Raw genomic sequence first — 24,874 nt, 5'->3', positions numbered from 1 at the left:
CAAGAGTTTGTGGTGTTTGTGATTCCATTTGAGGCATTCACACTATTGGTGCTTGGCCCTCAAACTCCTTAGAACCTAACTCACCAAAAGGTATGTAATCTCTTCTAACTCTTTTATGTTGAAATGTTCCCCATGCCATGTTAGATAGGTTATAAACCTTGGAAAATTATTATTTTGCATGTATTTAGACAAACATAGATCCAAGGTTTATTAGGGTTGCATGCACACTTAGGAAGCGTTAGATTGCTCAAAACCCAACACGTGTGTGGTTAACCGGCACACTAACTCGTATTTAACAAGGTAGGCAAAGGGTAACTTAATATTTATCATAGTATCGATGGATCGTGTGTGGTTAACCGGCACATCGATTGAGGGGTAAACACTTAAGGGTACCAAGTAATTTGCATGGTTACTTTACACCTTGTTTTGTGATCCTCGGCATCCCAGTCACAAAACCTGAAGGCCACACTCGAGATTGAAACATGCCATTGAACAGTTCAATGAATCTCAAAAGATCTAGGAGTTTCAAAACCAATTAAAACCTAATAATACATTTCGTTTATCTTGGTGGAAATTGGTGAATCGTCATTCACCTACCTTCAAATTGTTTTATAGCTTGGATTACGGCATACCTCTTCTAAGTTATAAAATAGTTTGTTGGGTCCTAGCCTTAATATTTCATATTGGGTGTCATATTAAGGACTTTAAAATCAACTATCTTGAATATCTCCCAAAAAGATGTCTGGTTTAGACATTTATGATCTTCCCAAATATCTTGAAACAAGCTTTCCAAATGAAGATGATGTCCCATGGATATCATACTTCTTTCTCCTCCTCCAATTATTATCCCTAACCCACAAGTTCTTGAAAAATTTTAAGGTCACTCGAACCCTATTGGCAAGACAAGGTCTAGGTGTGATCACATCTTGGAGATGTAGTCACATATTGACAAGCCGGGAGAGTTGGGTGTCAATGTCTTGAGAAAGTTGGTGGTTCAATCACTTTCTAAGTCACATAGTGAGTTCCTTTGGGACACCTATGAAATAGACTATGACAAGACCCTTAATGATCTTATCTATTTTTAAGATCAACTTCCTGAAACTTTATGGACATTGACAATGGTGACACTGGAAATACAGAAAAAGCATTCTCTTCCCAATGGAAAGGGATCGGCCATAGTCAACTCGGTTGAACAAATGGTAAAGAGAAAATCTAAGTCTGTGATAGTCCTGTGTACCATTATCAAAGGGTCCATATGTTTATTTTGCCAAAGAAAGGGTCATTATTTGCGAAGCTGTCAAATTTACCTAAGGGTGTTAAAGTCAATAAGGTTGACTCTACTTCAGGTAAAGTCCACTACTCTAACTCTGTTAAGTTTCTATTTTGAGATTCCTGATACATGATGTGACTGGGTCACATGGTAATGTTTTAAGAATCAAAGAAAAGTAAAGGAACTTAAAGAAAGAATATGCTGAATCTGATCGCATAGATGGATTTCTATCGCGTAGTTTGAAAAAACGGATTCTTGAGCTACTTCTTAGGAGTTATGAGATATTGCTTAGGAATAGATAACAACAAGTTTTCATATGGATTGTAAGGATAAGTTTTTCCGCATAGTTTTAAAATAAAAGGAAAATTTTGATTTTATTTATTTTAAAAAATATCCTTACAATGGCATTTGAGGAAAAATTGTTGCTTATATGATTCCATTAATAGCAAGAGTGGAAATATGAAATTGATTCCTTCATTTGTGGTAATGTCTAAATTTACCAAATAATGAAAGATTCTCATCACCCAAGTCTCAATTGGACCGGGACTTGGAATAATGCAAGTTGTATAGCGTGATGAATGAGAACTTTCAAGTATTGGAAAAATTAAGACTAATTATTTATTCACATGGATGTGTGAGTAAAGTAATGGACTAAGGAATCAAGTACATAGGCATGTGCACTGATTAAGTCCACCACAAAAGATATAAGACTATTCGTCATAGTTTACTAAAGCTTAGTAAATATGATTATACTTACAAGCGTAAGTGTAACTCTGAGACATTGGAAAAGGTTCCAACGTATGGCAGAGCGAATAAGAAGAATCAAATTAGGCGGAAGGATAAAAGTTTCTCAAATCTGAAAAGATGGGAGAGTACTTTAGTATCAGTTTTGTGATCATCTTAATGATTAAGAAACGATATCAAAATTAGTTCTCTAAGGAAGTCTTAGTGCATTCTTATGACTAAGAAGAAGGGATCTTGAATTCTTGAAATGGTTAAATCAAGAAGATGAGTCATACTTCGTTCCAATACAAGTCTTAGAGTCGTACTCCAAGATTGTAATGTGAGTGACATGTCTTAAAGAAGGTTTAAAACACTTGACAAATGTAAGAGTAAAAGTTTTCTACTCTTGTACATTTGAAATTGGTAAGTTGTGATGTTTTGGATAAAACAAAGACCAACTAAGGCCAATTGTGTGAAGTGTTTGTCTTGATTAGAATTCGCACTATCTCTTGGATGTTTGACAAGGGAGTCTTATAGGTCAAGAGGACAGTGGGAGTCTTAAAGGTCTTGAAATTCTCAAGAACTAATCAAGAATGAAACCTGAAGTTCTTCACTAGCACACGACTTGAGGTTTATAACCTATCGTGTTGACATATTCTGTGCCCATTCTAGTTAAAGTTGGCTTTGCATATGAGTTCTTAGAGTTCTCAATGTGTTGCACAACAACTTGGAAGCAATGGTAGGCCCTTGAGCTGCCAGGTGGCAAGAAATTAAGATTGAGTTCAATCCATATGGTTTTGGATTTGTCATTATCCTCGTCTTGTGATTATGGTTTTGACATATTCATATGGGTAGGAACTCATACACCAATAAATCTAAGTGTTATAAGGTTTCTCTCCGATTCATGAAAATGATGGTGAGGAAACACTTCCACTAAGTAGATTTTAGCTAGATAGCAATTGTGATATCAAAGTCGTTAGTGGAGCGTGTGTGGTTTACCGGCACACTAACTTGGACTTGTGAGAAATGGCAAAGGTGAAAACGATCAAGACTATGATTACGGCATCCCTTTTCATAGTTCTTAAAATTGTTTTGACACACCCATGAGCTATCTAAGGGAAGGTGTATGTTTTTGATAAAGTCTTATCAAAACAATCTAGTATCAGAAATCTGAACTTTGGTCAGAAAGTCAATAAAGTATTGATTTCTAGAAGTCGAGCTTTCTGAGTATATGTCAAAGCAAGTGGGAGCATAAGTGTTATGCTAATAATCATCATGTTAGTGGGAGCATGATAATTATGATAAGTATTGCAAGTTAGCAATGTTAATTATAGAAAACAAAAAGGTTTCAATTGGGAAAAAGTTGTTTTGCTATAATTAAGGGAGAGGAAATTATACTTCATCTCAAATCTATAAGCTTAGATCGTGAGGTTTTAATCATTTAGTCAAGTATATATATGAATTTCATGTTGGAATGGCTCAACATAAGGAAATCCTGTATATGGGTCCATTATTTGCGTTCTTAAATTCGATTATGATTACGGCATCCCTTTTCATAATCTGAATTATGAGAACTTGGCAAATAGAAATGGAAATGTTATAGCAAAAGACTGGTTTAGTCTTTATGTGAGACATCATGAATCGTGTCCCATATGCTTCGGATATAGGATCGATTACATGTGCTATAGTTATCCGTTCTAAAAGTTTCCATATGCCTGGGGCATTAACAAGGGAAAAGGTTTAGAACTGGATATGACTAAAATGATTAAACAATTGTCGAGGACAATCTAAGGTTTACCAAAGATTGGTTGCTCAAGGATAGTTGGAAGTGTAGTGATAATTCTGGAAGGACCATATTGACATAATCTGTAAGGAGGCAACTCTTGTTCAGAAGTGATAGTCAAAATGGAATCTGGAAATGTTTCAAAGTTGGAATTTTTCCAATCTGTTTAAGATTAAGGAAACTTAATGCAAGAAGGATGGTTCCAAGGACTTGGTCTCCTTTGGAATGCTCTGTAATGATTGTTGTTAAGTCTTTCTGACTTTGTGCATAATCATTACAAGAGGATCAATGCATATAAGTTTAGAATCTAACAAATTTCAGTAAATGGCATGAATTTGGAATTCTTGCATTTGCAGTAAGGATTTGGGAGTGTGAAAAGAGAATCATTGAAGTTGTGTTCAATAGATCTAGTTCACAAAATAAAGATCATAGACAAACATATTATGCATACTTGGTGTATGGCATGACTAGTGTTTAGAAAAACATAGTGTACATGCTTGGAGCATGGACAACTATTGTTTTAAATTCAAGAATAATGTTGATAGCTGAAACAATATACAATAAATAATGTGTAATCATATGGTGATAAATAAAAAGTGTTTTATTTATATTCATAAGTTCTGAGACCATATTGGATTCAATTATTATTGTGTTTCACTTTGCATGTTTTGACTTCCCGAATAAACTAGGTTATTCTTCCGGAATGACTAAGTTATTCAAACCATCCACAGTCGGTCATATGTTGGAAGTAGATATGAATTAAGACTGTCATGGGTTGGCTTGTAGAGGTCTAAGTTATTGGACAAAGGGCTACAACACTCATGAGTGCTCATAAGTTCTGAGTATTGGATTCAACCCGCGCTCATTGGAATCACTTCATGGATTTTATCACGAGTGATCATGAGACGATAATATCTTATATTCTTCAAACCTAGAGATATGAGTTGTTACTATGAGTTGATAGTACATTGATTACACATAACGCATTGGTAACTCGATGTTATAAAACGTGTCTTTGTGTACAATTCAACAAGTAGTAGAACAAGCCATATGAGTCGAAGTTTATCCATTCCTTTTACCTTCGGGATGAAAGCGATATGTATGGGCCCCTCGATGATTTGATGATGACAAATGGAAGTGCTCGGCTGGGCCAGGATTGATTTGATTTGTTCAATTAGTCAGTCGTCATAAATCGGAAATCGGGAAACAACTAATGGACAGAGAGAATGATTATAATCCATGTCTCAGTCCATATGATATCTAGAATGGAGGAATATATGATCCCTTATCTAATGGACAAGTCGTTGACAAAGATCAGAGTTCATCTACAAGGTCAGAGTTCGACAAAAGCTTTTGAGAGCTACGATTGCTAGTTGGTTCCTGAAGTCATACGCAAAAATAGTTTTAGACTAATCCAAGTGGGAGACTGTTGGATTAATGTCTAAGTCCATAACTATAATTGGTAAGACTTGACCCGACCCGGCATGGTCCATTTGGGTTGCATGGCATCATGCACTTGGATAGACTATAGTGAGAGAAATAAGACACTTATGGTTATTAATATATTATAAGTTCTAATATATTAATAATAAGAATAATAAGATTATTTAATTAGTATTGATCAAGAATTAATCTAGGATTAATTAAGTGATCAAAAGAAGACTAATTAAATATATGGGTTGATTGTGTAAATCATTCATTCTTATATATGTGGGCTTGTGATCCAAGATTCCTTATGTTGGACTAAGTCCATGGGGTGACCCATGGATACTCCATGGAGGTTAAAATCCATGGAGCATAAGGAATGGGTAAAGTCATGAGTTACATGGTGTAACCCTAATAGCCACCATATAAAAGAAACCCATGGCTCAAGAAATCGTGACTATGTGTGTGTATGAGGGCTAGACGATTTCATGAAGTGTTATAATTTCTCTCTAAGTTATTCCAAGTGCTTATGGTGTTGTGTGAACCATTTGAGGTGTCACACTTGGGGCACTAGGCACTCAAGCTTCATGAAGACAAGCACTATCAAAGAGGTATGTATTCTATCTTGTTATATCCATTAGTTTTGTATGCTAGATTAGGATAATACCTTGGATGTTCATATTTGCATGTATAATAGAGAAAACATAGATCCAAGGTATTTAGGGTTGCATGTACACTTAGGAGTGTTAGAATGCTCATAACCCAACACTAGGGAGCTTCTTGGCTGTAAACTCCCTTCTAGCTATGATTTCTAATGGTTTTGTTGGCATAAATCATGAGTTTAAGGCTTCTAGGTTTTTTATTTAAGGCTAAGGGAACATTAGGCACTCATTTGTGACTTCAGTTGGAGTTTACGGCCCAAGAGATGTTCCTCGGCCGTAAAATCCTAAAACTAAATGGTTTTGATTGATTTCTAGTCTCATATCTTCATACATATCGTCCTAATCTAGATACCTAACAAGGAATTGGGACTAGATGGCCTTTAGGCCTTGTTTTGGAGTTTAGACCCCAAGAACGTTCTTGGGCTGTAAGCTCCCGGATCTTGTGTTTTGGACATGTAAATAATGTTATTAAGCATATAACAAGTATTAAAACACATCTAGAAAAGTAGACTCACAATCTGGGATGAAAACCCGAAGATCCGTGAGAGAGAAATTGGCTTTTCTCTAAATGGAATTCAACTAATGAACCAATTTGGTTCAGGATTCTATTTATAGTCCTGAGATTTTTGGCAGAAAATATTTCTTTTCTCTGAATGGATTCTAATGACCTAGAGTAATGGAATTACTGTTGGGTTGTGAGCATTCTAACACTCATAAGTGTACATGCAACCCTAAATACCTTGGATCCATGTTTTCTCTATTATACATGCAAATATGAACATCCAAGGTATTATCCTAATCTAGCATACAAAACTATCAATATAACAATATAGGATATGTACCTCTTTGATGTAGAATGTCTTCATGAAGCTTGAGTGCCTAGTGCCCCAACTGTGACACCTCAAATGGTTCACACAACAGCAAATACACTTGGAATAACTTGAGAGAATTCTACACTTCATGAAATCAGCTAGTCCTCTCTACAAACATACTAGTGCCGATTTTGTCAAGAATAAGATCTTTATATAGTGCTACAGTTAGGGTAAACCCTAATTGTCATGACTTTCCATTTCCTTGGATCCATGGGTACAAATACACCATGGAGCATCCATGGACCATCTTATGGGTTTTAGCCCAACTTGATTATCCATGGAGCATTAGCCCACTATACAAGTATGGATGATTTATACAATCAACCCATATATTTAATTAGTCTTCTTTTGATCACTTAATTAATCCTAGATTAATTCTTGATCAACACTAATTAAATAATCTCATTATTCTTATTATTAATATACTAGAACTTATAATATATTAATAACCATAAGTGTCTTATTTCTCTCATTATAGTCTATCCATGTGCATGATGCCATGCAACCCAAATGGACCATGTCGGGTCGGGTCAAGTATTACCAATTATAGTTATGGACTTAGACATTAATCCAAGAGTCTCCCACTTGGATAAGTCTAAAACAATTATTGCGTATGACTTCAGGAACCAACTGGCAATCGTAGCTCTCAAAAGCTGCTGTTGAACTCTAACCTTGTCGATAAACTTTGACCTCTGTCAATGACTTGTCCATTAGATAAGGGATCATATATTCCTCCATTCTAGATATCATATGGATTGAGACATGGATTATAATCATTCTATCTGTCCATTTGTTGTTTCCCGATTTCCGATTTATTACGACTGACTAGTTGAACAAATCAAATCAGTCCTGGCCCGGCCGAGGACTTCCATTTGTCATCATGTCACACCCCGAAAACCAAAGGCGGAAATGTCTCCGGGGTTGACTCCAAGTTGAGTATCAAATCCAATGTACATAGTAATCACAGTAAACAAACATTACATTACATATATATGAAAGTTTACATTTGTTTCAAAAGTAAAGTTATACAAGATATACATATGCATCATAGTAACAAAAGTTGAGGCGAGTCTTCCACGCACTCCGTCTTCATCAAAAGAGATCACCAGATACCTATCTAACTTGGACCTGAGAATACAAGCGGTTTGAAAATCAGCATAAAGCTGGTGAGTTCATAAGCGATTTAGGTTTATGAAAATGTATCGATTTCGTTTAGTTTCCGAAAATACTTGTTATCCAAGAAAATCCCATATTTTCTTATGTGAAGTTGGTTAAGTTATCATTTGTTACCAATTCGATTATGTATTGTATTTTACCCCAGGAAAATCCCATATTTTCCTAATTGTAAGATCGGTTGTATAACACAAAGTATAGTTTAACACACAAAACTATATAATGAAAATCTTGGGATCACTATCCCGAAAGACATATAAGATAATTTGACACATCTGAAAGTACAGGTTTAAGATCATGGGACTATCATCCCGGACTAAACACGAGATAAGTTGATGTAAATATGTAAATATAGATTGAAACCATGGGATCACTATCCCGAATAAGATACAGATTTGGAAAACCATGAGATCACTATCCCGTATAAGATATAGATACAAAACCTTGGGATCATTATCCCGTATAAGATATAGATTTAGAAAACCATGGGATCACTATCCCGTATAAGTTATAGATACAAAACCATGGGATCACTATCCCGTATAAGATATAGTTAAAGACCATGACGAAAGACATCCCGTACAAGTTATAGGCATAAAACCATGGGATCACTATCCCGTACTAGATACAAAATAGTTTGGTTAATACCATGGGATCACGATCCCGAAAGAGATATAGAAGCAAAACCATGGGATCACTATCCCGAAAGAGATATAAGATATAGATGCAAAACCATGGGATCACTATCCCGAATGAGATATAGTTTCTGAACCCAAACTGTGAATAAGCTAATATTAATACATGTTGTGAGTCGGGTAACCATACTAATACGACAACGTGACCTCCTTGACGTTTGTCAGACGTCGAAACGATATCAAGAAATTTGTCACCCCAGGCGTGCCCGCCTAACTATAGCTAGCAGTTAAGGTGTGGGATTGTCAGTCCCGAATAGATCTATTCACAAATTCCGCGCTCTCCCTCCAGGAGACTCTGGTTACACTTCTGGGGAGGATTTACTGATCATCCATAAAGGGTAGTGACTATCTCACAAACCAGTACTAAACTATTCACATGGTTCTCATAAGATATCGACATACAGAAGATTATGAAACATAGTACAGTAAGTATAGATACATACAATGAAATTATCTGACAATACATTCAAATGATACAGAGATAAACTGAATCAGACATAGTTTATCTAATAACTTTATATGGATATCAACATATGATAGAAAGAACAGTAAAGACCCCTAAATTATTCACATAATAATTTGATTAGTTTGATTGTTTCCTTAACTAAAATTCTTTTAGTTGTAATTGATAAGTCATTCCTTATGCTCAGCATAATACATAAGGAGTAAAAGAGTTTATAAGTTTGTCAGATATAATTTGAAACATATCAATGTTTTGATTTGAAAACAGTTGTAGTTTGCTTGTATTCCCCCCCTGAAAACATTGAAAACAATGAAAAAGGCGTAGGGGTATTAACTCACTGGACGAGATATGAGACGGTTTGGATGCTAAGAGTTGATCCGGGACTTGTAAACACACGAGGTTCCTAATTATGATGTAAAGATACACATTTGTATCTAATTAGGACTTAGATTTATTGTTGGATAAGGACAACTGCTTCATGTCGCGATAACACTCCGATACAAGTGTTTGGAAGGACCCGGGTGGTGTTTAGGGACATGAATGATGCAAGGGACTTAGGAAATGAGTTGGGACTTCAAAGGAACACCCCCTTTAGGGAGTTTATGGCCAAAACACCCATTCCCCATAAGTTTACGGCCATAAACTCATGATGGGTGGTTTATGGTGCAATTTGGACTTCCAACACTAAGGGGGTAATTTCTAGACTTGGTTTAAGGACTTGAAATGATTTCAAAACATCAAATAGACCCCCTTATGGGAGTTTACGGCCTATCATGGCTCCATGGCCGTAAACTCCTATTTTTCCAAGATAATGATATTAAATGTTTCCAAAACAAATCACATGTGATTAATAGAATTATTCCAAGGCCTAACATGAGTTTGCATGGGACTTTTGAGGAGTTTATGGAGTTTACGGCCCATGAGACCCCTTCATGGCTGTAAACTCTTCTATAGAGTGCTACAAGGTGTTTCAAGGCCTAAAACTTGCATGGAAGGACTTCTAAAATTCATCTAAGGGCCTTAGGGGTGTTTGGTTTGCATTCTAACGCCATGAATCATGGAGTTTACGGCCCAAGCACATGCCTTGGCTGAAAACTCACATAAGTCCCCCAAAAATCATGTTTCAAGTGTCCAAATGCCAAAACCAAGGTTCTATAATTCATAACTAAGCCATATAAGTGATTTGGAAGGGTTTAAGGGCATGAAAACCCTAATTTTATGAGTTTACGGCCCAAGAATGATCCTTGGCTGTAAACTCCTTTAAACCTCACAAAATTCATGTTTTAATTGTTTAGAGTCCATATCTTGAAGTCCCTTGGCGATATCTAAAATCCAAATGAGCTTAGGAAGGAGTTTAAGGGCTTAAATCCCTTCAAAATGGTGTTTACGGCCAAGGCAACCTCCTGGGCTGTAAACTCCAATATGTTGTCCCATTTCATGATTAAATGTCGAATTTGGAAGCTAAATATGCTATAGATTAAGGCTAGGAAGGTACCTTAAGGATTTGAGGCCTTAAAATTGAGTTTTGGACCCTTAATCTTTGGATTTTGGAGAGAGGTTAGAGAGAGAGAGTAGTGAGAGAAGGAAAAGCTTCAAATGAAAGCTAAAACACGTTTATATAGTTCCTAAAACTTGTACGCGGTGGAATTCTACCCGATACCGACGTTAAACGCGGCTTTTGGTCGCACCCGATTGAGTTTCCGTCACTCGACGAGGATATTTCTAAAACTTATGAAATAAATGTTTTGGGCTAAATTCATGAGTTCCTAAATGATTTGGACCCTCAATGAACGATAATAAACATATAATTTTTGTTAACTAAGCCCAAAAACAATATCGGGACATTTCGATCTCCGACGAGTTTTACGGGTAGAATGGGTTTTCGGCGATGAACAGCTTCGGGTTGTTACATTATCCCCCCGTTAGAGGGAATTTCGTCCCGAAATTCAAAGAATAAGATACTGATCATGGATTGGAATGAGATACAAATGGATTTGTTGCTTCGGATCTTCACTTTCTCAAGTGGAATCAGGTCTCAACTGGGCGTTCTAACGAATTCTCATTATCGGGACATGCCTTGGTTTCGTACTTTGACTCTCTCTCAGTCTACCATATCAATCTGTTTTCTCATGGAAGTTCCAACCCTGGACGAATTCGGTCTCTTCAAGGAATCACTAGGGTTTCGTTGGGCAGATACTTCTAAGGATTCGAGACGTGATGGTCTAGATGTTAACAAGCTTTATGAGCATCTGAACCCTGAAGATTGTAGAATCAATCTCTACGAAGACCTCGAAAAGTATTGCGTGGAACTAAACTTTAGACGTTCGAATGAAATTCCCGGAAACTCTTCGGGACAGACATTTAGTAGAAAGAGCTACTAACTTCTCGTTTCTCAATGATCACAGAAACGAGGAATGTGTGGTAATTCGTATCAGGAAAACTCTTGAGTTTTTAAAGCATGACACAATACGAAAGTTTGATGCCGAAGATCATGAGAGTTAGGTCGAGGAAAGAGATATAGACAGGCGACCCTCTCGAAATCAGGATAACAACATGAATGAGACTCCGTCATTCCATGTTAAACGTAGCATCAAAGTATTTTCGCGAAAGGTTTCCCATTTAACCGAATGGAATAGAATAGTCCTCTGGACCGAGGATTCAATCTATAGGCGCGAAGTTAGTGTTCTCAATCTCATTGGTTACTCGTCTCGATGATGCAAATTTCGATCACATACGAGGAATTGAGCTTAGAAAACGTTCGAATAGATAGATAACAGGTTTCCCTCCAAACACGGGAATCGAAAAGAGTTGCAGGTATAAGAGTTATCAAAGAGAAGTATACCTGCGGCGACAGTGGGATCAGTGGTGGTAGTTGCTTTGGGGAAATTCCTTTTGAAGTGCCCTGCTTCACCACAATTATAGCAGGCTGGACTGATTCCTACTCCCGATGATTGGTTTGTCGATTTGGCTGGTTTTCTACAAGTTCGAGACAGATGGCCCTTCTTGCCACCGTTGTCGCAGTTCCTTTCGCGACATGGGCCAGGGATGCGGTGATGGTAGTTGCACTTACCACACTAAGGAAGGGTACCAGTGTATCCACTGGTAGGAGTTTGGGCTGTAGAACCGACAACTAAGACAGCAATAGGGGCAGTAGCAGCATGGACTGCTACCGTTTGTTGTTTCTTCGAAGACCCTTTCATACTCGGGGCCTTTCGCTTGTTCCGAGATTTCTTTTTACTTTCACCTCCACTAGTGTCCGACTCGGGAGTGGTAGTTTCCTCATCAGAGTTGTCTTCGTGATCGATCAAGATTTTGGCAAGGCATTTAGCACTGTCGTACGTGTCTGGCTTCGCAGCCAAGACATTTCCTTTTGTTGGTTGGGTCAATCCCCAAATGAATCTTTCAATCTTTTTACTCTCCGGGGTAACCATTCCCGGACAGAGTAAAGCCAGGTCATCGAATCTTGAAGTATAAGCTATTATGTTGGAACCCTTCATCTTAAGGTTCCAGAGTTCGTGTTCTAATTTCTGAATTTCGCCCCGAGGGCAGTATTCTGCAAGCAGAAGCTCCTTCATAGCTTCCCAACCCATGGCATTTGCTACAGGTAAGGTTAAGGATTTGACTCGACCGTTCCACCAAGTCAGGGCTTTCTCAAGGAAAGTGCAGGCCGCAAACTTGACTTTGTCAGACTCCGAACAGGCACATATTTCGAAGATTGACTCGATTTTCTCGAACCATCGAGTCAGGGAAATGACACCTCCAGTGCCATCAAAGGTTGTGGGATTCGCGTTCATGAAGTCTTTGTAGGAACCCCCTCTTCGGTGTTCCTGGCTGTCTTCTGGATTTTGAGGCTGGGAACCACCTCCGGAGCCACCAGGATTCATTTGTGACATAGCTGCCACCATTGCAGCAGTCAGAACTGTTTGAAGTGATGCGAGATCACATTGAGGAGAAGGTGGTGGCGGAGGAGGATTGTCGTTGTTCTTCGAGTTGGGTCTCTTTCTCGGAGGCATCTTGATCTAAAAATATCAGGAAAGAGAGGATTATAAGTCCTCTGAATTAAATCAAGAGATATGGAACAGGGGATATCTCATCAAGACAGATATAGCATCATACTAAGCGATAAAGCAGGAAGGAGTTATTAAGACAGAACATTTTATCGCTAGCGGAATGATCAAGTAACATCGCGTATACGAGGATTTTCTACGAAGGATTGGCACGAGAAATACTCCCATAGTATTTCATGGTTCGCTGCAGCGACGATTCGTTGTTTGAGATATTAGGTAGGTTTTAGGCATGCTGCGTACCATAGTCACTCCCAAGCACATGTTGGCCGTGTCTCGAATGAATATAGTTGGCCAGGCTATATTGATCCAAGACACGACTACATAACTGCCCAGGTTTAACCGCAGTGTACAACACCCAATTACTTATGTTTTGTTGTACTTGAAGTTACGGATTTCGACGGTTCGGTATACTTGTATACTTTTGAAAATACTTATAGTTTTGAAGATACTTTTAATTCAGAGCACTGAGGCCCTTTAGTGTTTATAGTTTTATACCATGTAAGGTTTGGTATACTTCGTTCACTATAAACAAGGGCTTTGATACCAATCTGTCACACCCCAAAAACCAAAGGCGGAAACGTCTCCGGGGTTGACTCCAAGTTGAGTATCAAATCCAATGTACATAGTAATCACAGTAAACAAACATTACATTACATATATATGAAGGTTTACATTTGTTTCAAAAGTAAAGTTATACAAGATATACATATGCATCATATTAACAAAAGTTGAGGCGAGAGTTCCACGCACTCCGTCTTCATCAAAAGAGATCACCGGATACCTGTCTAACTTGGACCTGAGAATACAAGCGGTTTGAAAATCAGCATAAAGCTGGTGAGTTCATAAGCGGTTTTGGTTTATGAAAATGTATCGATTTCCTTTAGTTTCCGAAAAAACATGTTATCCAAGAAAATCCCATATTTTCTTATGTGAAGTTGGTTAAGTTATCATTTGTTACCAATTCGAATATGTATTGTATTTTACCCCAGGAAAATCCCATATTTTCCTAATTGTAAGATCGGTTGTATAACACAAAGTATAGTTTAACACACAAAACTATATAATGAAAATCTTGGGATCACTATCCCGAAAGACATATAAGATAATTTGACACATCTGAAAGTACAGGTTTAAGATCATGGGACTATCATCCCGGACTAAACACGAGATAAGTTGATGTAAATATGTAAATATAGATTGAAACCATGGGATCACTATCCCGAGTAAGATACACATTTGGAAAACCATGAGATCACTATCCCGTATAAGATATAGATACAAAACCTTGGGATCATTATCCCGTATAAGATCTAGATTTAGAAAACCATGGGATCACTATCCCGTATAAGTTATAGATACAAAACCATGGGATCACTATCCCGTATCAGATATAGTTAAAGACCATGACGAAAGACATCCCGTACAAGTTATAGGCATAAAACCATGGGATCACTATCCCGTACTAGATACAAAATAGTTTGGTTAATACCATGGGATCACGATCCCGAAAGAGATATAGAAACAAAACCATGGGATCACTATCCCGAAAGAGATATAAGATATAGATGCAAAACCATGGGATCACTATCCCGAATGAGATATAGTTTCTGAACCCAAACTGTGAATAAGCTAATATTAATACATGTTGTGAGTCGGGTAACCATACTAATACGACAACGTGACCTCCTTGACGTTTGTCAGACGTCGAAACGATATCAAGAAATTTGTCACCCCAGGCGTGCCCGCCTAACTGTAGCTAGCAGTTAAGGTGTGGGATTGTCAGTCCCGAATAGATCTATTCACAAATTCCGCGCTCTCCCTCCAGGAGACTCTGGTTACACTTCCGGGGAGGATTTACTGATCATCCATAAAGGGTAGTGACTATCTCACAAACCAGTACTAAACTATTCACAGGGTTCTCATAAGATATCGACATACAGAAGATTATGAAACATAGTACAGTAAGTATAGATACATACAATGAAATTATCTGACAATACATTCAAATGATACAGAGATAAATTGAATCAGATATAGTTTATCTAATAACTTTATATGGATATCAACATATGATAGAAAGAACAGTAAAGACCCCCAAACTATTCCCATAATAATTTGATTAGTTTGATTGTTTCCTTAACTAAAATTCTTTTTGTTGTAATTGATAAGTCATTCCTTATGCTCAGCATAATACATAAGGAGTGAAAGAGTTTATAAGTTTGTCAGATATAATTTGAAACATATCAATGTTTTTATTTGAAAATAGTTGTAGTTTGCTTGTATTCCCCCCCTGAAAACATTGAAAACAGTGAAAAAGTCGTAGGGGTATTAACTCACCGGACGAGATATGAGACCGTTTGGATGCTAAGAGTTGATCCGGGACTTGTAAACACACGAGGATCCTAATTATGATGTAAATATACACATTTGTATCTAATTAGGACTTAGATTTATTGTTGGATAAGGACAACTGCTTCAAGTCGCGATAACACTCCGATACAAGTGTTTGGAGGGACCCGGGTGGTGTTTAGGGACATGAATGATGCAAGGGACTGCAAAGGAACACCCCCTTTAGGGAGTTTACGGCCAAAACACCCATTCCCATGAGTTTACGGCCGTAAACTCATGATGGGTGGTTTATGGTGCAATTTGGACTTCCAACACTAAGGGGGTAATTTCTAGACTTGGTTTAAGGACTTGAAATGATTTCAAAACATCAAATAGACCCCCTTATGGGAGTTTACAGCCTATCATGGCTCCATGGCCGTAAACTCCTATTTTTCCAAGAAAATGATGTTAAATCGTTCCAAAACAAATCACATGTGATTAATAGAATTATTCCAAGGCCTAACATGAGTTTGCATGGGACTTTTGAGGGGTTTATGGAGTTTACAGCCCATGAGACCCCTTCATGGCCGTAAACTCTTCTATAGAGTGCTACAAGGTGTTTCAAGGCCTAAAACTTGCATGGAAGGACTTCTAAAATTCATCTAAGGGCCTTAGGGGTGTTTGGTTTGCATTCTAACACCATGAATCATGGAGTTTACGGCCCAAGCACATGCCTTGGCTGTAAACTCACATAAGTCCCCGAAAAATCATGTTTCAAGTGTCCAAATGCCAAAACCAAGGTTCTATAATTCATAACTAAGCCATATAAGTGATCTGGAAGGGTTTAAGGGCATGAAAACCCTAATTTTATGAGTTTACGGCCCAAGAATGATCCTTGGGCGTAAACTCCTTTAAACCTCACAAAATTCATGTTTTAATTGTTTAGAGTCCATATCTTGAAGTCCCTTGGCCATATCTAAAATCCAAATGAGCTTAGGAAGGCGTTTAAGGGCTTAAAACCCTTCAAAATGGTGTTTACGGCCAAGGCAACCTCCTGGGCTGTAAACTCCAATATGTTGTCCCATTTCATGATTAAATGTCGAATTTGGAAGCTAAATATGCTATAGATTAAGGCTAGGAAGGTACCTTAAGGATTTGAGGCCTTAAAATTGAGTTTTGGACCCTTAATCTTTGGATTTTGGAGAGAGGTTAGAGAGAGAGTAGTGAGAGAAGGAAAAGCTTCAAATGAAAGCTAAAACATGTTTATATAGTTCCTAAAACTTGTACGCGGTGGAATTCTACCCGATACCGACGTTAAACGCAACTTTTGGTCGCACCTGATTGAGTTTCCGTCACCCGACGAGGATATTTCTAAAACTTATGAAATAAATGTTTTGGGCTAAATTCATGAGTTCCTAAATGATTTGGACCCTCAATGAATGATAATAAACATATAATTTTTGTTAACTAAGCCCAAAAACAATATCGGGACATTTCGATCTCCGACGAGTTTTACGGGTAGAATGGGTTTTCGGCGATGAACAACTTCGGGTTGTTACACATCATCAAATCATTGAGCCGCCCACGGATATCGCTTTTATCCCGAAGGTAAAAGGAATGGATAAACTTCGACTCATATGGGTTGTTCTACTACTTGTTGAATCATACACAAAGACACGTTTTATAGCACCGAGTTACCAAATGCGGTTTCGTGCAATCAATGTACTATCAACTCATAGTAACAACTCATATCTCTAGGTTTGAAGAATATAAGATATTATCGTCTCATGATCACTCGTGATAAAATCCATGAAGTGATTCCAATGAGCGCGAGTTGAATCCAATACTCAGAACTTATGAGCACTCATGAGTGTTGTAGCCCTTTATCCAACACCTTCGACCTCTACAAGCCAACCCATGACAGTCTTAATTCATATCTACTTCCAACATATGACTGACTGTGGATGGTTTGAATAACTTAGTCATTCCAGAAGAATAACCTAGTTTATTCGGGAAGTCAAAACATACAAAGTGAAACACAATAATAATTGAATCCAATATGGTATCAAAACCTATGAACATAAATAAAACACCTTTTTATTTGTCACCATATGATTATACATTATTCATTGTATAGTGTTTCAGCTATCAACTTTATTCTTGAATTTAAAACAATAGTTGTCCCATGCTCAAGGAATGTACACTATGTTTTCTAAACACTAGTCATGCCATACACCAAGTATGCATACTATGTTTGTCTATGACCTTTAATTTGTGAACTAGATCAATTGAACATAACTTCAATGATTCTCTTTTCACACTCCCAAATCCTTACTGCAAATGCAAGAATGCCATTTACTGAAATCTGTTAGAGTCTAAACTTATATGCATTGTTCCTCTTATAATGATTATGCATAAAGTTAGAAAGACTTGACAACAATCATCACACAGTATTCCAAAGGAGATCAGCTCCATGGAAACAACCTTCTTGCATTAAGTTTCCTAATCTTAAACAGAATGAAAATTCTAACTTTGAAACATTTCCAGATTCCATTTTGACTATTACTTCTGAACAAGAGTTGCCTCCTTCCAGATTATGTCAATATGGTCCTTCTAGAATTATCACTATACTTCCAATATCCTTGAGCAACCAATCTTTGGTAAACCTTAGATTGTCCTCGACAATTGTTTAATCCTTTTAGTCATATCCAGTTCTAAACCTTTTCCCTTTTTAATGCCCTAGGCATTTGGAAAATTTTAGAAAGGATGTATATAGCACATGTAATCGATCCTATATCCGAAGCATATGGGACACGATTCATGATGTCTCACATAAAGACTAAACGAGTCTTTTGCTATAACATTTCCATTTCAATTTTCCAAGTTCTCATAATTCAGATTATAAAAAGGGATGTCGTAATCATAATCGAATTTAAGAATGCAAATAATGGACCCATATACAGAATTTCCTTGACTAAATGATTAAAGCCTCATGATCTAAGCTTATAGATATGAGATGAAGTATAGTTTCCTCTCCCTTAATTATAGCAAAACAACTTTTCCCAATTGAAACCTTTTTGTTTTCTATAATTAACATTGCTAGCTTGCAATACCTATCATAATTATCATGCTCCCACTAACATGATGATTATTAGCATAACACTTATGCTCCCACTAGCTTTGACATGTACTCAGAACTCAGCTGACTTTCTTACCAAAGTTCAGATTTCTGATACTAGATTGTTTTGATAAAACTTTATCAAAATCATACACATTGCCTTAGATAGCACACTTACGTATCTAAACAATTATGAAGAGGGATTAGCACTTGAGTTATTGATCTGTGACATGGTAGCTGCCACTGCTGCGGTGACTGCTGCTTGAAACATTACAGCATCAAATTGGGGTGGTGGAGGTGGTGGTATAGGTATTTACTCACTGTTGTTTCGCCTTGGATTCCTACGCGGAGGCATCCTTCAACTATAGATGGAAAGAAAACAAGGATAAGAATTTCATGAAATGGAAAATGTATGTGTCTCATGAATTAAATCGCTATAATTCAACAACAAATGATAGTATGAGTCTTAAAATAGAAGAATGAAAGTTATTTGTAAGACTGAGGGTATGAAACAAGTATTTGGGTTCCCAAGGACCATTCAAGGTTCGAACGAAATACTCAGCATAGTAGTAATAGTGCCACTTATATTAATATAAAAGTTGTTACAACGATCAGGAAAATTTGTCCCATATAAGGATCTCCGTTTACCAAGTTCAAGAAATTTAAAGACTTTTAGCCGAGGTCCTAAGCTATAACAAAATTTGAGTTCTTGACAAGCACTACTTGCTTCGAAAGTTGCGTTTGGAGCTTGACTCCATATCTGATTGCTTCGACTCCATTAGACGCCTATCTAAAGCAGCTTCTTGTTCCCTTAGTTCGGCGAGGGCTGCAATAATTTGCGCTTGAAACGCTTCGGTTTGGAACTGAGCGTTGTCTTGCCTCTTGTCCAACCTACGGATATCAGAAGTGTGAACCTGCACTTCTACGTTGATATCCCGGAGTCGACTAGCTTGTACCCCAGACTGATAGGACTGATTGGCTAACTTACCCACCATTACCGGGAGTGCTCGATCAGCCGAACTTCCGCCACGGACATCATAGAAGTCCCGGTACATGCCGTAGGGAGGGCGTAGGTTTTGCTGTTGGCTCCAATGGTGGAGGTGACTTCCCCAGACGGGAGTTGGTCCTTGAAAGTTCCTTATGAAGACGGGAGGTTGAATGGGTGGTGGATCGATAACATCCGGCTCTGAGTCGGTACCGGAGTCATCACCCACGTCTATGGGTTCCTGGTCCCCTTCGGAATCATCTTCGATCCATCCTCCGTTGCCTTGGTTGGGAAAGTAGGGGTCGCCAGGGTGGTGAAATCCAGCCATTTGACTATACGAGAATTAGGGTTATAAGAATTGAATAAAGTCGGAACATGTAAAATGTGTAAGTTAAACTAGTTTAGATAGCAAATACTCCTATAGTATTTAAATTCTTCTGTTTGATTTTTGTAATGGCTTGGTAAGGTTTGACATTGTTGCCCACTACAATCATTCCTTGATTTGTGCATGTCAACTTGCCTAAATACTTGTAAAATTGTATAACATGATAATAGTTTGTGGTATGCATGTAATTGTACTTAAATGAACTATTAATTTAAGTTGAACGAAATGCTGCTTAAGTGTAAAAAAAGAAATTTGTTTTGTCAGAGAGTATTAGTCCCTTAAGCATTTATAGTTTGTATATCTTATGTGGTTCGATATACTTAGTTCACTATAAACATTGCTCTGATACCAATCTGTCACACCACCAAAACTGAACGGCGGAAACGTTCGGGGGCGGATGACTTCATGTGGTAACGTAACAAATGAATACATAGTAAAGAAAGCAATACAACCATCATATATATATAATTGAAAGTTTACATTTGTCAAAAGTTACATGTTCAAAACTCAATTACAATATGATGTCAAAATACGAGATTAAACTGGCGCCGCAGCATCCCTTCATCAAAAGCGAAATGCATACCTGAAATTACTGATTTCCTGGGACATACAAGTAATTTTGAAAGAGTAGATCAGCATTTAAGCTGGTGAATTTCATAAGTATTTAAATGACAATGTTTAAATGAAATGAAATGTTTTATCTTTGTTTGTATGTGTTTAGAAAATCCTATATTTTCTACTAGCATAAAAGTAGCCTTCATTCAAGACCAATGTTTGTTTCCAAAATGTATGTAAAGGTAAAATAATAAATGAGTTTGAAAACCTTGTAAATCAATGCATTTTTAATACTCCTTGTGAGTTTTATAACCATACTATTGACTCGAAATGCCTATACACAACGTTCTTCAGGCATTGGAATGTTATGACGTTTGTCACCCCAAACGGTGGACTGCAGCTAACAGTCAGGGCGCGGGTTGTCAAGCCCGTATAGATCTCTACACAAACACCATGATCCCCCTCCAAGGGATTCTGGTATATAATACAGGACTTGAAATGTGTACTCGAACGTACATGAAGTTAGTGTCTCACAAATCCGTGGTATAAAAACAGATCTACTTGTTAAAATGTTATGTTTGTTCTTGTATACAAAAGTAAACTTCTTGAAAATATATGTTTCTAGTACCTAAGAGTTAGAAATCTGTTCGTAAAACTATACCTATTATAGTTTTAAAAAGTGTGCTTTGTTTGTTTAGAAATACTTAGGAAAAGAAAAATTTGTTTATGAAAGCATAAATTTTTGGTGTAGAGTCTAAGATAGAACAGAATAATTTAAGAATAGTTTAGTTTTATACATGTATTACAACAACTTTATATTTTAAAAGATCGAATGCTATTGTAACATATGTTATATATTTATATATAAAAGTTCCTTTAAAAGTTTATAAATCGAATGTGATTTGAATATTTAACATTATATAAAAGAGTTTCTTTATGTAACACACGATAATACTCGTGTGTTTTACTTGTAATCCCCCCCTTGAAAGCATATAAAAGTATTTAGAATAATTAAAATGGTTGATTAAGGGGTATGAAACTCACTTGAAAGTTTTGCAGATAGTGAGATGGAAAACCGGGCAGAGTTTCGTCTCGGGAAACGGATTTTCCTCGGGATTCTTGGGAATCTCGGGAGTAAAATCGACCTTCGGGACTTGAGCCAAGAAGACCAGAGCTTCGGGTTTGAACGGACACGGAAAACGAGGCAAAGTAGAGAGAGAGAGAGAAGAGAAATGAGCCCTTTCCTTGCAAACCCTCGTATGCTATTTATAGGGAGGCTGTTCTGCCTCGGTACACGGGGCGTACACTCGTACGCAGCGCGTACGCGTACGTCATGCATGACCGAGGCCTCGACTGCCTCGGCTTCGGATGGGACGGGTCGCTGGGTACACGGGTCGGATGGGACGGCGAGTCGGATGGTGCGACGTGGATGATCAGAGGCCGCTTCTCTCGGTTACGCGGGGCGTACAGGAGTACGCGGCGCGTACCTCGGATGAGGGCGCTGACTCCTCTTCGGATAATATCCGAATTTTGATTAAAATAAATAATTAATTTATTTAATAACTTCAAAAATTCATATCTTCTTCATACGAACTCCGTTTTCGATGGTCTTTATATCCTCGCGTAGGTGAGACTACGCTCTACAACTTTCGTTTAGACTCCGTCGGCAAATTCCAAAATTATTTTTATTATTGTTTTTATTATTTAATAACAATCCATCGTGTTTAAGGGAATTTCTTTGAAAGTTCATAACTTCGCTATATGAAGTCGGATTTGGGCGATCTTTTTACGTACGATCATGGTTCAAAGACATTAAATGATAGAAAGAAATTAAGTAGAACTTATTTATACGTTTTATTGCGCATAAGTGGTTACAATACTTGACCCATTTTGGTCGTTACAAAGAGTTGAAGTATCGGGTTGTCACAGCACATGACTATGTACTCGATCCCTTAGTCCATTACCTGACTCACACATCCAAGGGAACAATTAATTAGTCTTAATTTTTCCAATACTTGAAAGTTCTCATTCATCATGCTATACAACTTGCATGATTCCAAGTGCCGGTCCAATTGAGACTTAGGTGATGAGAATCTTTCCTTATTTGGTAAATTTAGACATTACCACAAATGAAAGTATGAATTTCATATTTCCACTCTTGCTATTAATGGAATCATATAAGCAACAATTTTTCCTCAAATGCCATTGTAAGGATATTTTAAAATAACTAAAATCAAAAATTTTCTTTTATTTTAAAACTATGCGGAAAAACTTATCCTTACAATCCATATGAAAACTTGTTGTTATCTATTCCTAAGCAATATCTCATAACTCCTAAGAAGTAGCTCAAGAATCCGATCTTCAAACTACGCGATAGAAATCCATCTATGCGATCAGATTCAGCATATTCTTTCTTTAAGTTCCTTCACTTTTCTTTGATTCTTAGAACATCAACATGTGACCCAGTCACATCATGTAATAAGAATCTCAGAATAGAAACTTAGCAGAGTTAATACTAGACTTTACCTGAAGTAGAGTCAAACTTATTGACTTTAACATCCTTAGGTAAATTTGGCAGCTTCGCAACTAATGACCCTTTCTTTAGCAATATAAACATATGGACCCTTTGATAATGGTACACGGGACTATTACAGACTTAGCCTTTTCTCTTTACCATTTGGTCAACCTAGTTGACTATGGTCAATCCCTTTCCATTGGGAAGAGAATGCTTTTCTGGATTTCCTATGTCACTATTGTCAATGTCCATCAAGTTTTGAGGAAGTTGATCTTAACAAATAGATAAGATCATTAAGGGTCTTGTCATAGTCTATTTCATAGGTGTTCCAAAGGAACTCACTATGTGACTTAGAAAGTGATTGAACCACCAACATTCTCAAGACTTTGACACCCAACTCTCCCGGCTTGTCAATATGTGACTACATCTCCAAGATGTGACCACACCTAGACCTTTACTTTCCAATAGGGCTCGAGTGACCTTAAACTTTTCAAGAACTTGTGGGGTAGGAAGAATAATTGGAGGAGGTGAAAGAAGTATGATTTCCATGGAACATCATCTTTATTTAGGAAAGCTTGTTTCAAGAGATTTGGGAAGATCATAAATGTCTAAAGCAGACATGTTTTGGGAGATATTCAAGATAGTTGATCTTAAAATCCTTAATATGACACCCAATATGAAATATTAAGGCTAGGACCCAACAAACTATTTTATAACTTAGAACAGGTATGCCGTAATCCAAGCTATAAAACAATTTGAAGGTAGGTGAATGAAGATTCACCAATTTCCACCAAGATAAACGAAATGTATTATTAGGTTTTAATTGGTTTTGAAACTCCTAGATCTTTTGAGATTCATTGAACTGTTCAATGGCATGCTTCAATCTCGAGTGTGCCCTTCAGGTTTTGTGACTAGGATGTCGAGGATCACAAAACAAGGTGTGAAGTAACCATGCAAATTACTTGGTACCCTTAAGTGTTTACCCCTCAATCGATGTGCCGGTTAACCACACACGCTCCATCGATACTATGATACACATTAAGTTACCCTTTGCCTACCTTGTTAAATACGAGTTAGTGTGCCGGTTAACCACACACGCTCCACTAACCAACTTAAACAAAGTGCAAAGTGTAATTTCATGGATTAGCACCTTATTCACATTTTTCTAAGTAACTAAGATTGGGTATTATTAAGAGTTTAGTTAATTAGTATTTATCATTAATACTTTTAATGAAGGGAGAATTATAGTCCTGTCAAACCCGTTTGGCTAACGACCCTCCACCAGTCAAGCAAGCGGTGGGTGAGAGTGGACACCCATTAAGTTGCCATTTTATAGGCAACAACCTTATACCCACCTTATATATCGGCTTCGTGAATGAGGCGTACTAGCGGTAAGACCGACTTTACTCTTATATATATATATATATATATATATATATATATATATATATATATATATATATGTATAATATTATAAATTATAAGGGTTGAATTTTAACTTTTTAAAATTCTAAGGGCTAACTTGGAATTAAAGTATTCATAAGAGAAAACTTACAAATTCCAAAACTTTAGGGCAAGTTTTGAAACTATTCAAAACTAATTAATTCCATAACTTATGTGTTTAAAGTAGTTTTAATCCAAAAACTCTTCAAGTTCCATAACTTGAGGACAAGTTATGGAAGACTTTAAACTAATAAAAGAATTAACTTTTTTTTTATTTTATAACTTATGGAATTAATTAAGGTTACATTTTTTTTATTTTTTATTTATTTAATGAAGAGAATCTTGGTCACCATAACTTGAGGACAAATTATGGAGTCATAACTCTAATTAATTAGAACTAGACTCTTCATTT

Source organism: Lactuca saligna, chromosome 2, assembly GCF_052625555.1.
Source record: "Lactuca saligna cultivar CGN05327 chromosome 2, ASM5262555v1, whole genome shotgun sequence".
Classification (NCBI taxonomy): domain Eukaryota; kingdom Viridiplantae; phylum Streptophyta; class Magnoliopsida; order Asterales; family Asteraceae; genus Lactuca; species Lactuca saligna.
Note: the sequence above shows the minus strand (reverse complement) of the source record.